This window comes from Sander vitreus, chromosome 23 (genome assembly GCF_031162955.1).
Source record: "Sander vitreus isolate 19-12246 chromosome 23, sanVit1, whole genome shotgun sequence".
Lineage (NCBI taxonomy): Eukaryota > Metazoa > Chordata > Actinopteri > Perciformes > Percidae > Sander > Sander vitreus.
The window spans coordinates 7,911,428-7,926,902 of NC_135877.1; the positions used below are offsets into that span (position 1 = coordinate 7,911,428).

The window sequence follows — 15,475 nt, forward strand, 5'->3', positions numbered from 1 at the left end:
ACAGATATGTGCACCATTGAAATGTTTCCAAAGGAAAAAAAAATAATTCATTTATCACCTTTCCATTGATTTATTTTAAAAGGGGTCGACGCTTCACCGAAACGTGCACGTGATTAGTGCGTGTGGGGAATTTCCTTTTTCAGTCCCTCCAGGATTTGGCGATGTCGCGATCGCGCCAATTCAACCAATCACCGCGAATTTGGTGCGACTCGCAATTTTGACCAATCACCGCAACTTTACCGCACATTTGACCAATAACCTGAAGGTTCTCGCAACTTCAACCAATCACAGCAGTCCCACGTGCACTCTGAGAGCCAATGACCAATCGGGAGTGAGAACGGGTTGGTCATTCCCTTGTTTGTGATATGAAGACGAGATGTGTGTGTGTGACTCATTTACCAACAAAAACGTACAGCGAAAGACCGTGCAAAACATTTCGGACCGTCCGATACATTTTAACATCAACGTAGACTTTTAACGATTTAAAAGTCGCTGAAGTTGCTGCCGTTTCCGTCCTGGCTGTCGGCTCTCTGCAGCGGGCGGGGCTACTGCTCCGTACCCCCCCGCGACTGACGCTGCACACACACACACAAACACACAAACAACACACACACGGTGGATGCAGGAGAAAAAAGAGATGAGACGACACGATGACCTGAATTGAGGACAGCTGCACTCGTTATTGTAAGTGCAATGATAAGTTAAAGTCAGTATTATCAAACCGTATGAATGTGTGTCCCAGGCCAGCATAGGAAAATAACTAACAATGCAAAGATCAACAAGCAATTATTTTTTTGTCTTAAACCCACCAGCCATTTTCCTATTATACCAACATTTACAGCATCCTGAGCCTTTTTGGTAAGGTTACTAGGAAATCTCAGCCCAGAGTAGTTTTATTCTCCCCAAAACAAGTTTCCTTTTTATTTTGAAAGAACTATACAAAAAAAAAAAATATCACAACTTTCACTGTCTCCCGCAACTTCATTGCAACAAACATACAAACGACATCGCAACTTTTATCGCAATTTTTTACAAAAGTCACACTAAAGAAATTAGGCATTTTGGGCCGCAACAATCTCAAAAAAAAGGCCGCGAAATCCTGGAGGGACTGCTTTTTTCTTTTCTCTATCTTTGTGGGGAATTGATTCCCAGCACCACAAATGGGAAAGGGCAAGTGGTTTGTGGGTTGCCTTCTACTAACCATTGAACTGTTGCCAAAACTATAAAAAAAGATGTACAGTATCTTCCAGTCCAAAAGTATTTTTGCAAATTAAGAGAAACACATAGATTTCCCCATTGACTGCAATGCATTTCAGTCTCCATATTGGTTTTGGAGCAAAGTTCATGCATTCATTGTTGAAGGAAGTTAGAGAGAGCACAAATAACCACATTCTAATACAAGGTAAAGAGACTGCTATGCAAACGGTGATTTGGTTCAATCTCACCAGGGGAAGCAGTTAGCGGGGGAAAAAACTTCAGGTTATTGGGCCACAGCCAAGAAGAGGATGAAAAGTAGGTTGGATAATTGTAGGTTGTGTAAGGCTGGATCTTACAAAAACAGATGCCCACTTTAGATTTTTGAGCCAAGATTTATGGAAAAGCTTGACATTTCACAGTTTATTTTGACTCCAGGCAATTGTTGTAATTGTGAATACAGTCTTAGTCATCTTAGAAAAAAGATCCCTCACAAAGAATTTTATATGTTTAGATTTGATGTTGCGTGTTTCCATGCAGTGTTGTGTTTCTGAGAATTGCTCTCATTTATCATTGAGCTCCATGAGCGGCAAAGTATTTGGTGCCATGATATATTTTTTGAAAGAGATAAACTAAAGCTGACGTAGTTCCTCTCCTGAGGGTCGTATGTTCTAAATTGTATCCAGTGGCCCCCGTGGTCTTCACGTCATTGATTGTATTGATTCACATTTTAAAACTCGCCATTTCTCTTGTAAAGCAACTAAAGAAAATCTTTCACCACACTGCCTTATACTTTCCGTGTTAGGGGTGAGCCACTTACCCTGCAGTCATGCAAGGCCCGCCATCTATTTTCTGGTCTCTTACTCCCACTCCTTCTATGGATAGTGATTGCGTTGACCTTTTTGGCCCCATTGAACTCACATAATGGTTCTCTTATTGAAGACGCCGCTGACAACCATTACTTTGAAGGGAAGACGGGGTCGCCTGCTGCGCACCGGTTCAATGCCAGCCAAAAGCACAAAAGGATGTGTGCGTGATGACACGGTGGCCGATAACTTTTCCTGTCTGTTTACATGGTGGTTCTGATCAGCAGGGAGCGCAAATGATTTTGGATGAGAGGACAGTGGTGCTGGCAATCAGTGAGACAAAGCCAAATTGAAGAAACCCTTTCTGAGCGGCCACAAATTGATGGCATTGTCTTGACTTTACTACCTCTGCTTCTGGGAGTGAAGCAGAGTGTGTTTTTGGCTGCTATCAGAGTGTGTTTACTCTGTGTGTGTGTATGTATGTATTCTCAGGTTTGGACTTTTTCTAGTCGGGTCAGTAAAGATTTATGCACTCGGAGAAAATGACTATCGACCTCCTACCTTCTGTTATCTTCTCCCTGCGGGTGCTTTTCTACATAGGCCAACAGACACTGTGTATGTGCACTGTGTCACAACATGCGTGTGTTAAATTGCACTGTACACCACACGCATTTTGAGAACACACACACACACACCACAGTGATACAGTACAATGCCTCTACTCCATACATCAAGCTATATAGCTGCGGCACGAAAATGGATTGATAAAGATCCGACAGAGAGGTAGAGCGAGTCATTGGCAAAGGTTAAGGGCTACACACACACACACACACACACACACACACACACACACACACAAAAACAAGTGTGTACCGCTCTACTAGTACATGCAGAAGCAATAAGTGGAGGGGTAATAGGTGTACATGTTGACCTTACTCTCAAGGTTAGACAGCTGTGGTGTTATTTTTAAAACGCAGGTGATAAAACATGGTCTCAAGGACACACACACACACACACACACACACACACACACATACACACACACACACTTCTTTCCCATCAGCAACTCAAAGGCAAGCTACCCTGAGTCAAAAATGAATGATGGCAAATAACAGATTAGGCCATAACATTTGACTTTTTCCGTTCCTTCTCACTGACATTCCTGAAAAGTTACTGTGACGATTATATATGTAGAATCCCATCTGCTATTGCTGCGTACCATTAAGCCCGGAAGTCAGAGGTGGGAATTGGGAATGACGTCACACCCGAGTGCAAGTCGCGTTCCAGTTACAAATCGAAAAAACAGAGGTAGGGGGACTCTAGCCAGGTTAGCCATTGTTAGCAATACCAGTTGATAACAGTGCATTATGTGGTATTTTGCGCATGCAAACACCGTAGCAACCTGTCCACAGATATAAGATGGACGATGTTGTGTGTACGACTGATTTAATGAAACACAAATAAGACCGAAGTGCTAAAAAGTATATACATTCAGCTTTTACTACTGTTGATGCTCGGAGCAGCCATATTGGATTGTGAAGAGTTTCTGAGTGAGAAATTTAGGGGGCGTTCCAGTTGACTTTTCTGACTGGGAACTCGGAAAATGCAGACTTTCCAGTTCAACTGCAATATGTATTCATGTGGATTTTTTTTATGTTGAATTTGCAGTGTAAGAGATAATTTTGTCAGTAGTGTTTAGCAGACTTTCTTCTCTGGCATTCTTGAGAATATTCCTGGGGAATAATAGAGCATCAAGACCAGTTAACCTTTGGGTCCAACGGGCGTTAAAAGCTCTGCTCAGTCGGGCCAGCAGAGAACGTGCTGAAGTCCTAATTGCAAATGAATTCATCAATAACTAGCAAGATGTACAGCAGAAAGCCTTAGGGAGCAATTCAGCTGAAGGACTGCACACGGGCTGACACATACAGTTTAGACACATGTACGTATGTGCCTGTATTAAAAACATTTAAACACTTGCACATCCACACACACTCACAGATATTTGTGCTGCTGTATCTCCCGTCAGTCAGACAGTTGACATTTTCAGCACAAGCCACACACACACACACACACACACACACACACACACACACACACACACACACACACACATTTGATGCTCTGACATTTTATTTCACTCTGATGTAGATTGCCTCCGCGGGACATAAAGCCATAATAAAACAAATCAAAAGATCTCCTATAAATGCTGCCAACCCAATTAGATTTTTTTTTGACATTTTGGGTGTGATATCTGGATAGAAGTTGGCTATATCTGATTAGGACTTATCCTCTGCTGATTCACAAAAGAAAGGCGCAACACTACAAACCGAGCTCTCGGATTGTGAGTGCGACACAGATTTTAACCATTTGACAAGTAAGATTACTTGACGTACAGTAAATCAACCTCACAGCCCTATTTACTGCCAGAGAGAGGCGGCTACAGGGTGGGGGGAGAGAGAGAAACTGGCCGCCCTAATGAAGTCATCTCCATCCCAGTCACATAGCACAGAGGCTGTTTGAATTCCTCTAGGGATACTGCCTGCCTCCCTCCCTGTCTGTCTCCCCCTCTCTCTCATGTAGAAGCCTCTGGCCTGCACATCCAAGCATGCGTCTGTATTTCTCTCACATGCACACACTCGCTGTCCTGTTGAACTCATTGTACAAAGGCCACAGCACACATGTAATGGAGAAAAAGGGAGATATGGAGGTCAATACTGTATGAGGGAAGAAATACCTTCATCTTCCTCCCTCCATTTTTCTCTTGCCCTGTTGTCGCCTATGGTAGCTCTGCGGAGCCTCATCAACCATGCACGCATGCTTACACACTGTCGAAATTATTCATACAGACAGACATGTGCAGACACGATCACAAACCACCCGCACACGGCTCACATAGGCACATTTATGTTTTTAAATACATGCACGGCTACTGAACACACACAATTTGGCTGCTTGACAAATACCATCTGAGCGTGTCCCATTTACTGCACGCTGACACTGACATTGTAGTATGAGAATAGACTGTATGACTGAGAATAAATTATTAAGTCATATTACATTTTAGACACATCTTTTAGTTAGCAGCTGAGACATTTTGCCTTATTGAGAAGTTCCAAGCATACGAAGGCCAGTGACGTGTGTTAAAGATGGTGGAAACTATAGGCGAGTTAGACTGAACTGCACTGAAAGCGGTGACAAAGGCAATTAAGGTAAAATGCCACTAGCACAGATGTGTGTGTTGTCCATGACGGATGTGTATTTTGTTGCATGTCTGTGTGTAAATGGATAGTGGCATGGCATATTTGTGTGCGTGTGCGTGCGCTGAGATGTTCTCTTGGCTCTCCCAGCCCTTGTCAAGAAGAATTAGGGCAGCCCTCTTAGAGAAGCAGGAAGAGAATACAAGCTGCTGATGCTCCCCTTCAGAGTGAGTGTGTGGGGGGGGGTGGGGGGGGTGTGAGAGAGAGAGATTGGGGGGATTGTGCAAAGCATGTGCTTTTCTTTAGGCTCTGTAACAAATGGTCATCAGTAGCAAATTGGATAGATCAGTAAAATTGCAGATTGAAAGAAGTGACGGCGAAGAAATTAGAGAGCACAAAAGGGGGAAAAAAGACGAGATGCAGGTACTTACAGCATTGTGCTCAGCGACCTGTTGAGAACATCTGAGCATGCCCAGTTGTCTCCTCTCGCTCCACATGTTTCCAAGAATATCACACACACACACACACACACACACACACACACACACACACACACACACACACACACACACAGCGAAGAGTCCTGCAGTGGTTTATGTAATACAGAGAAGTGCGTGAAAGGCCCAGAGAATAGAAGCTCACCTTTATTTAAATGTATATATGGGTCTGATAAAACAGCATGTTTAATGCACCAACTGGAAAGCACTTCAATTGACTCCCAGTGAGGTGAAAGGGTTCCTAGTACCGCCAGGCCCCCCTCAGGACCAACACTCCAGTCTGCAGCTTTTTGCATCTTTTAGCTGCTCCCAGCTCGTTGTGGTTTTATAGATTGTCAGGTCTGTTTATCAGCGCTGCCTCATCTTTGTCTCCTGAGAAATTAGTCATATTTTAAAAGTACTCAATTCTGGATGTTTTCTTGTAGACATTTTGGAGAAACCACTTTAGGAGACATTAAGGGCAAAAATAAAGATCATTTTTACACTAGCACCTAAATAGCAAAGATAAAGTATTTAGAAGTTACAACTGGAAGCTATATGGGGATGGAACAGGCATCTCTGGTGTAACCAGCGAGTGTTTGCTCTGTGTTCTACCTGTGCCGCGAGGCAAGGAGACTGGACCTACATCTATGCATAATATAGATGTGTCATGAATCAGGCCACTTCTGTATGACTAAGGCCCAAGCCAGTGTGATTGGATGAGCTGCGTCACACTGTGAGAGTGGAAAGAGAGCAGTCAGATGTACAGTACACACATAAAAGGCCAGGGGTCTCATTTATAAACGTGGCGTATGCACAAAACGGGGCTGAATATGTGCGTACGCCACTTCCCACGCAAAGGTTGTGATTTATAAAAAACAAACTTGACGGGAGAACGTGCGGTCCTCCACGCAAACTCTGACCCATAACCATAGGAATTGGCGACGCAGATGGTGAGGTGGTGAACTGAAGTCAGACTGCAGAAAGTAAATGGGAATAACGATTACTCGTAATATTTTCAAGTATTGATGCCTCACGCACATTTTTTCACTCCATATCATCCACGTTACCATGAAGATTAAATCCAGCAGTGTTATTTGCGCTTGTACTGAGTGATAATTGTTCCATGAAAACCTCCAACTCAAATCTTCAATAAGAATTTGTTCTTAATGTTTAATCGGCTCTGTCTCGCCGTCACATTGTCCGCTACGGAGCGCAGGAGGAGGAGATGGCCCGACTGCATGGAATACAGGATAGCATCAAATACCCTAGCATTAGATAACGGCAGAACACAGTGTAGCCTAAATAACTAAATATCTGTCTTTAATACTGTAGATATATCGTCAAATGTCAAAGTCTGGAAATACAGCCGTTGTCTCGCGCAATCGTTACACTTAAAGTCCTCGTTATCGATCCAAACTTTAATGCTGTTCGTGACAAAACCTGCATGAAGAAAAGTGTGTTTGCCTTTTAGACTTTCTTTCGTCTGCTAATTGTATCTCGTGGTGAGGGATACCACTAGTTAATGCTGTGATTTTGGCAAGGTGTTAACAATCACAAATTGTTGTAAACATATAAATACTGCGATGACCCCCGTGCATAATGCTGCATGATGGCACACTGGCACTGCAGGAGGACTAACCCCCAATGGAAGAATCAGGAGAGAAAGAGGCTTCAGGGACCACGACGATGACTGGCTAACAACACTAACAATACACAAAAAAATTCCAGTAAATTGTATAAGGAATTGCGAGAGTGAAATGCTATATCAGCGTGTCTTTCTCCTTCTGTGCAATCACACATGGACTCTTATTTCAGATTAGTCACCAGAGATAAAATAGTCTTTGTTTTCCGCACAGCATTGTCTTTAGCATTCCTCTTTTCCCCCCGCGTGTGACTTCTTTATCTGTTTTTATTGAGCAGATGTACCAAAGGTTTATTAGATCTGGAATACTGGACCTACCGGTATCGTAAAGCAGTATTGAAGCAATTTGTGTGTTTGTTGTATGTGGACATCCAGAGTAGTGTAGTAACTGGAAAATCATTCAACCGTATTCAGTAGGGGTGCACGATTCAGAAAATGTCACGATTCGATTTTTAGGCTCAAGATTTGATTCAAAATCTATTTTCAATTTCAAAAAGGATTCACGGGCGCCCGGATAGCTCAGTTGGTAGAGCAGTTGCTCATATATAGAGGTTTACTCCTCGACACAGCGGGCCCGGATTCGACTCCGACCTGCGGATCTTGGCGGCATGTCATTCCCCCCCCCCCCTCTCCCCTTTCATGTCTTCTGCTGTCCTATCCAAAAGGCTGAAAATGCCCAACAATATAATCTTAAAAACATCACAAAATACGATTCACAGTATGTAAATGTAGTTACGTTTCCCATGTGATTGCAGTAGATATACAATTAAAAAAAAAAAGTTATTTAATTTTTGAACACCCCTAGTATGCAGGTTGCTCCATGTGGTATCTGTGTGTATCTACATGTCTGTAAATGTATCTAGTTCAGTGAGAAGGTGTAGTCTCTCCACAGAGCCTATTCAGGTCACGGTGAGAGAGAGAGAGAGAGAGAGAGAGAGAGAGAGAGAGAGAGAGAGAGAGAGAGAGAGAGAGAGAGAGAGAGAGAGAGAGAGAGAGAGAGAGAGAGAGAGAGAGAGAGAGAGAGAGAGAGAGAGAGAGAGAGAGAGAGATCAAACCAAAGACAGAACAGGAATTAATGCACTGGGCTCTCACTGAGAAATCCCCTTTTTCCCTGAGAAGAAGACAGCACAGGCAATGAGTAGACTTGGAAATAAAGAATACTGTAGTTATAAATAACTCAAGGTGTGTGTGTGAGAAAAGCTCAATTATGGACAGAGATGGTTTGAGGGAGCAGAGGTGAAGCAGAAGAAATGTGATGAAAAGACAGCACAGCACATGTATCAGGTTTGAGAGCAGCAAGTCCCAGGTATCAAGACAGCTGTAGGAGGATCACATGACCAGAGTTATACATGTCATGATACTGCCTCGTAGAACTATAAAGTTTAATCTTTGGAAGAAAGCCAGCCATTAGAATAAATGTCAGATGATGGCACAGATCAGGATAACTATATATTAATGATGAGGTTGCCTTCCTCTGTAAACAACGTGCAACGGCCAAAGCGAAGCCTCATTTATAGAGCTACATTAACCTATAGCAACGATGAATACAATGTAACAACATCAGTGTTGATGGTGTTGGCATCATGCATTCAGAAGTATACAAACTCTAGGTCATTTCAGGTCGAACTCAAGGCAGCGGCTGATTCTCTTTAGATGCACTTTTTGTATATTGGGTTTTGCCGAGCATCTTAGAACAAGCATTTTGGTGTCACTTTCATTTTTTTGTGATCAAATATTTTTTTTCTTCTTTTTCTTAAAGAGAGCAAGGAAAGACACACACATCCAGTACACAGATGCATAGACTATACAGTAAAACAAAATATGTATATGTATTGTATTGGAGTTGTTGGGTCTTTGTAAATTATAGTGTGGTCTAGACCTACTCTATCTGTAAAGTGTCTTGATATAACTCTGGTTATGATTTGATACTATAAATAAAATTGAATTGAATTTTGTTTCCCTCTCCCCGCAAGCCCTTCCCAGTGGCGCCCCCCCCACCCCCCCAAGATCTCAGGATAAAGCAATACAGCATCACACATTACTTGCATCAAGCATAGACAGAAAACAAACAAGATCCCCATCTCACTAGCTCCTTTACCTTATCATACGCACCAGGCCCTGTCACATCACTTTACTGGTTTAATCTGTAATTATAATCTGATAAGGCTGTAAAATAAAGGCAGTGGAGTTGAAATTACAACATTTCTCTGTAAAGTTGCATAAAATGGAAATACTGGAAGTACCTCAAAACGTACAGAAATTGAGTACATGTACTTACCTGTAGTTACTTTCCACCACTGACTCTGACTAAGCCAATTAACTTAATACAACTGACTGAAAACCCATTAGGAACAAAAACAACATATGATATAACCTTCCTTCAGGAAAGTAAAGTAGATCAAAAACATGCGGTTTATGTACAGAAGGAGAGTTATAGAGGGGAAAAAAGTTCTTTTAAGTGACAGAGTTGAAAAACTCTGAAAAGCTAAAATGAAACGGGGACGTTGACTATGAGATGATGACGGCTTCACTCGTGAAATGAGATCTTGGCAGGCTTTGGTTAATTACATTAGCAACGATAAATGTAGCTCAAATAATAAAAAATAACTGCCATGAACCACAGCCTCTATACTCTGCACCAGCATGTTCTGTAGCTATTAAACCCTCTCCTCTTTCACACTCTCAACTTTTTCTTTTTCTCTCTGTCGATAGTTAAGCCTGGACACACACACACACACACACACACACACACACACACACACACACACACACACACACACACACACACACAAGCTTCCTCTTCAGAGACACCGTTTGGTACGGCTAATCAGACTGCCTGCCTCTTCTTCCTCAGTGTGCAGCTCTTTCACTAAACAGCTGTACTGTATCTTTCTCTCAACTCTGTCCTTTCGCAGTGTAGTTCTCAATGTCTCTACTCCCATTCTCTTTAATTTCCTTCCCCTTTCTTTATTTCCTCTGTTACTCTTACTTCTATCTCCTCTCCTCTCCTCCATTGGGCTAAAAAACAATTTTTTTCTGAAGTGTAGGAGAGGGTTGTGAGGGTTGTTTTTTTCTTTTCTTGTTGCTGTTGTGTCGTCCAGATAACACACTATCGGGGACACGGCCTCTCTCAAGCCAGTCCAAAAGACACATTAGATGTATTCGTAATAGGAGAGGAAAATGGGGAGAAGAGAGGGATACACTGGAGATGAGCGAGAGAGAAAAGGAAAGGATGAGATATGAAGAGAAAAAAGGAAATAGATCAGAGGAAGGGGAGAAATGGGATAGGAGGTGAAAGGAGAGGAAGAGTAAAGCCAGAGAGGAGAGATACCACAGCACTGATGGAATCCCTGCTTGTTGGGTGGAAAAAACGCACACACACACACACACACACACACACACACACACACACACACACACCTGTCAGTCAAGTCAGTCAAGTGGCCCCAATTTTCTGTCAGTAGTTGCCATGGCTACTGCCCCCATTCTGCCGTTATCGTGTGGCTCTCCCCGTGAGCAAACGCACAGAGGTGTGTCTTCCAGTTTGTGTGTGTGGGAGAAAACCAGGCATTTGACATAATTGCAGAGTTGTCATATCAGTTAAAGATGCTTCCACACCATCTATATGACTGTCTCTTTTGTCCCTCGTTTTTGTGTGTGTGTGTGTGTGTGTGTGTGTGTGTGTGTGTGTGTGTGTGTGTGTGTGTGTGTGTGTGTGTGTGTGTGTGTGTGTGTGTGTGTGTGTGTGTGTGTGTGTGTGTGTTTCCCGCCCATCTGTTGGAGGATTTCACTTCCTGTAGCTGTGATTGACAGTTGTCAAGGGTGATGCATGGCCAGGATGGCAGGGGAACTGAACTGGTATAGTTTGCCCCCAGGGAGGAGAAAGCATGGTTTGACGGCAGCGTAGACTCTTTGATCAGATTTGAGATCAGCACCTTCTGATCTGCCGATGACTGAATGTGTCCGTGATGCGGGCATTGTATTTGGCTTGTTTTCGATGAGAATATCAGTGAGTTGTACTTCAGAGCTGAGTGGTGAAATATAAGATTAAAGTTGATTCAAACTGTACATGAATAGTGATGTCATTTAGCAGACAATATGATTCAAAAAAAATAAATCGCATGGCAATTGTCAGAGAGGATGGGTCATTTACCATTAACTTAGTAGACCCCAGTTTAGTTCTGTCAACTCGTAAAAAACAACCATTTGGAGATACAGTTTTCATTGGCTAGTGATGCAATGCATTAAGATGATCCAGTTTGATGGCTTTGGTCATACCAGTGGCGACTCACATATCTGTAGGCTATATTGATGATTCAGATCACATTTCGATTAAATGTAGGATCTGCCGTAGAACAGCATCTAGTCTGCCGAAATGAATTAGAAGAAGATGCTGCAAACCCAAAGGAACCAACGTGGTAAAACTGGAGCGCGTTGAATGCTTTATTTAGAGGCTAATCCAGCATTTTATCATTCCTATCCATGTATGCATGACTAATTTCTTGTGCAATAAAGCTGCAAATTTTCTGGAGATGGAACCCAATCAAAATCACCGGAAACGTCTTATAAAATCAGAAGACGTTGAACTGCCGTTCTTAGAACAATGTCATTTTAATATATCAAGTATAGATTTAAAAAAAATAAAAATAATAATAAATATATATATATATATATATATATATATATATATATATATATATATATATATATATATATATATATATATATATTATTTTTTTTATCACAGAATCACCAAACATGTATACTGCCCAGAATCTGTAATTGATTAGATTTTCTTGTTTAAAGGATAATCAACCCAGTTATGGCTGACTGAGTCACTTAGTGTTTTATATATTTAATTATTATTATTATGTTTAATTATTTGCAGTGGGTTTCAGTTAGATGTGGTAACGGATTAGAAGAGAGAGATTAAACAAACAAACAAAAAAAAAAACATGAAGCGATTCCAGAGCCAGCAGAAATGCCAGAGGTGGTGTTTTTGTGGGCAAGGATGAGAGAGAGAAAGAGGCTGCATCTAAACACGCCAAAGCCTCTGGGAAATCTATTGAAGAAATCTATTTTTTTTTTTCGACACCGACGAGTACTTCACTTTGCCATTTACGGTAGGATTCCATTGCTTGTCGTCATAGTCGATCCGCTGATTGATGCATTCATCGTTTTCTGTTAAGTGACCTATTGTACTGTCATTTATTTGACCAAAAAAAAAAGCCTAAAATCAAAATCGCACATTAATCATACGAGATTATAGCGTTTGTGGGAAACTCACTGCTAAAAATACTAACGCACTATTTAAGTGTGGTACCTTTTTATTCCTGCAGACCTCTCTGTGACTCGGATGGCAGCTTTTAGCTTTCCGCTGAGAAAAAGAGAGAGAGAGAGAGAGAGAGAGAGAGAGAGAGAGAGAGTGAGCAAGCCATGACTCATTCACAATATCCTCTGAAGTGGAAATCCTGAAAATGTGTCTTACTCACACACACAACTCGCGCGCAGGGGGAGCCCAGGAGCCTATTTGGAGTTCCACCATGTCTGATGTGCTTTGAGCAGCAGCCAGTCAGAGAGTTTGGAGCATTACACACACACACACACACACACACACACACACACACACGTTATTTGATTGATTCATCGTTGCTTTTGGTCTTTTAATAGCATTAGTTTAAAGTAAGAAAAACGTTGAATGTTGCGAGCCTTATCTTCTAAAAATCAACTTGATTCTGCCGTCACTAGGCAACAGCATCTCCCTCCTGCTGGACCAATGAAGTAATATTTGACAGGGATAATGCTAAGTTACATGAGTTTTCCAGATCAGGAAATACTGTATAAAGGCAAATTGAATGTTTTTTTTTTTTGCAAATGTAAACATCTTAGCTGGATTCTTGTGTCCTTCAGTGTTTTTGTTGCTAAGGACAGACGGCACAATAGGCAAACGCACACAAGTCATTTTTAAGTCTGCAGTACACCAGACGTGTGTGTTTTAGGATTATGGGAAACCCCTAAGTGCCATGGGACATGAAACTGAGCCAAGTACTACAAAAAACTGCTTCAAATTCCCCAAACGCAAAAGTGATGACAAATCATTGTGCCAAGTGCCTTGACAAGGTACATTTGATACGAGTGATTTGATTAGGTCTGGGCATTGTTCAAAAAGATTTGACACCTGTACCAACGGCTGCGTCCCTACTCCGTCCCAGCTCCGGCGGTCCGCAGCCCTCCGGAGCAGATACGCAGAGCTTCTATTTTTGCCGGACGCCGGAGAGCTCCGGTTAATTTTCAAAATAAAATACACCGTGCTCACGGCGGATCATATTTCCCTGCACCACAACCTTGAAAACACCGCACAGAGTTGTTTCCCCTCTACTCCTCTGGATGTTGGTTTTGTGCTTCTATTCTACGGGAATTCGCGAGATCTTGTGGGTCCTCGTGACTACAGCTGTCAGTCATGGCCACAAACCGCGCCGCAACAAATCCGGACCTGGTGGGTATTGACGGACGACGGAGCACGGAGCCGACACGCAGCGGAGCCGGTCCGCAGACGTTCTGCATTCAGTGGAAATCCGGAGTTAGTTTTTACTGCGTATCTCTACGACGTGTAACGTTAGACTGCCAATCACCAGCATTATTAGATCTTGGAAGCAGCATGCTGCATGCTTGTTGGCTCACTGACGCTAATTACACTTATTCCTTAGGTATTGAAATTGGGTTTTGAATGACAAGGCATTTTTGGATACTTAATACTTTTGGAGGCAATTCGGTCGGTGCCTAAAAACTATTGAATTCGGTACCCAGCCCTAGATTTGATAGAAGGGCAATTTGCGACTGAACGAGCGAAGGAGAGGGTCGAGGGGATACCAGAGGTGTTTCTGTTTTGAGAACAAACAAGAGAGAGAGAGATGCCATACAGTAGGTGGTGTTGATGAGTTCACACAAGAAAAAGAGACACCGAGACAACTGATTGTGAGCTGAAAAAAGAAAACGGCTACAGTTGGAGAGGCCGTTACTGAAAAGCAGCTTGCAGCCTGGGTACTCTCCAGGTTTCAGGACTTAGTCTGACAGCCGTTCACAATCCCTGGGATTGAAAGGATGACAGGAAACATTACCTGCATTTTCATGCCCTTCCGCAACCAGGAAACGTCATGGCACCTTTTTAATAGATGGAAGGAAGTGGATCGGAGAGTAGATATTATTTCTCATCGAGGCCCTTAACACGCTAGAGTGAGTTAACCTCATTGATGAGTAAGTGATCCCAATCTCTCCTCTCCTCTCCAGACCATTAGGTGCCATCATCGCCATCATTCATCTCATTCATCTATTCACAAATCAGATCTTGTGCCACTTTCACATCAAGCCATTTAGTTTTCCACAGCCCTCCTCCTTCCTCTTTTTTTTGGGGAACATAAATTCTTCACGGTTTTCTTAATCATCATCATCTCGGCGGAAACTCAATGGTTTGCTGAGACAGAGGGCTGCACAATATATCACACAGAGGATGTGATCTTAGACGTAGTGTTTTTTCAAGCATGAAATGAGGAGCCATAGAAAATCTGAGTACCTATAAATAAAGAGTCTGAATATAAGTTGAATAAATAATAGTTCCATGACCTGAAGATAGTGTGGTGGAAGTACTTGCAAGCTGTCCATTGGTTCCTAGCCCTTCTTCTCTAATCATCGCATCGATGCAGTGACAGACCATAATCGATTATTGCCTACTGATGTTACTTGTTTTTGGCTTTAGTCTGCTGTGTTCAAACTCCGCTACATTCAGGAAGTGTCTTTTTTTTAAGAGCAGATGCAATAAAAATGGGAGTTTATATATATATATATATATATATATATATATGACTGCTTGAATTTGTTGATGAAAACCATGTGTAGCAATGTATGTTAATATTGAGGAGGTGACGCATCGTGATGCATCGGGATATCGATATGAATCGTTGACAGGATAATCGTAATCGAATCGTGAGACCAGTGAAGATTCACACCCCTAACGTCCTCGATTCCTTTCCTCGCCTCGTCTCCCCGCGTCTTAGTCAACCTTAGACAAGGAGAGAGGAGTTGAGGCAACGGGCAATTAGCAGGATAAACATCCTTGCTTCGAAGCTGCCATTTTAAAGCAACGTCAATTAAATATGACGT

General features: G+C 42.3%; 1 protein-coding gene across 1 annotated transcript in view; it reads left to right on the top strand.

The window, feature by feature from the left end:
* LOC144512408 (copine-8) overlaps positions 1-15,475 on the top strand; it is an 88,583-nt gene that overhangs the window by 7,334 nt on the left and 65,774 nt on the right. The window lies entirely within an intron of this gene.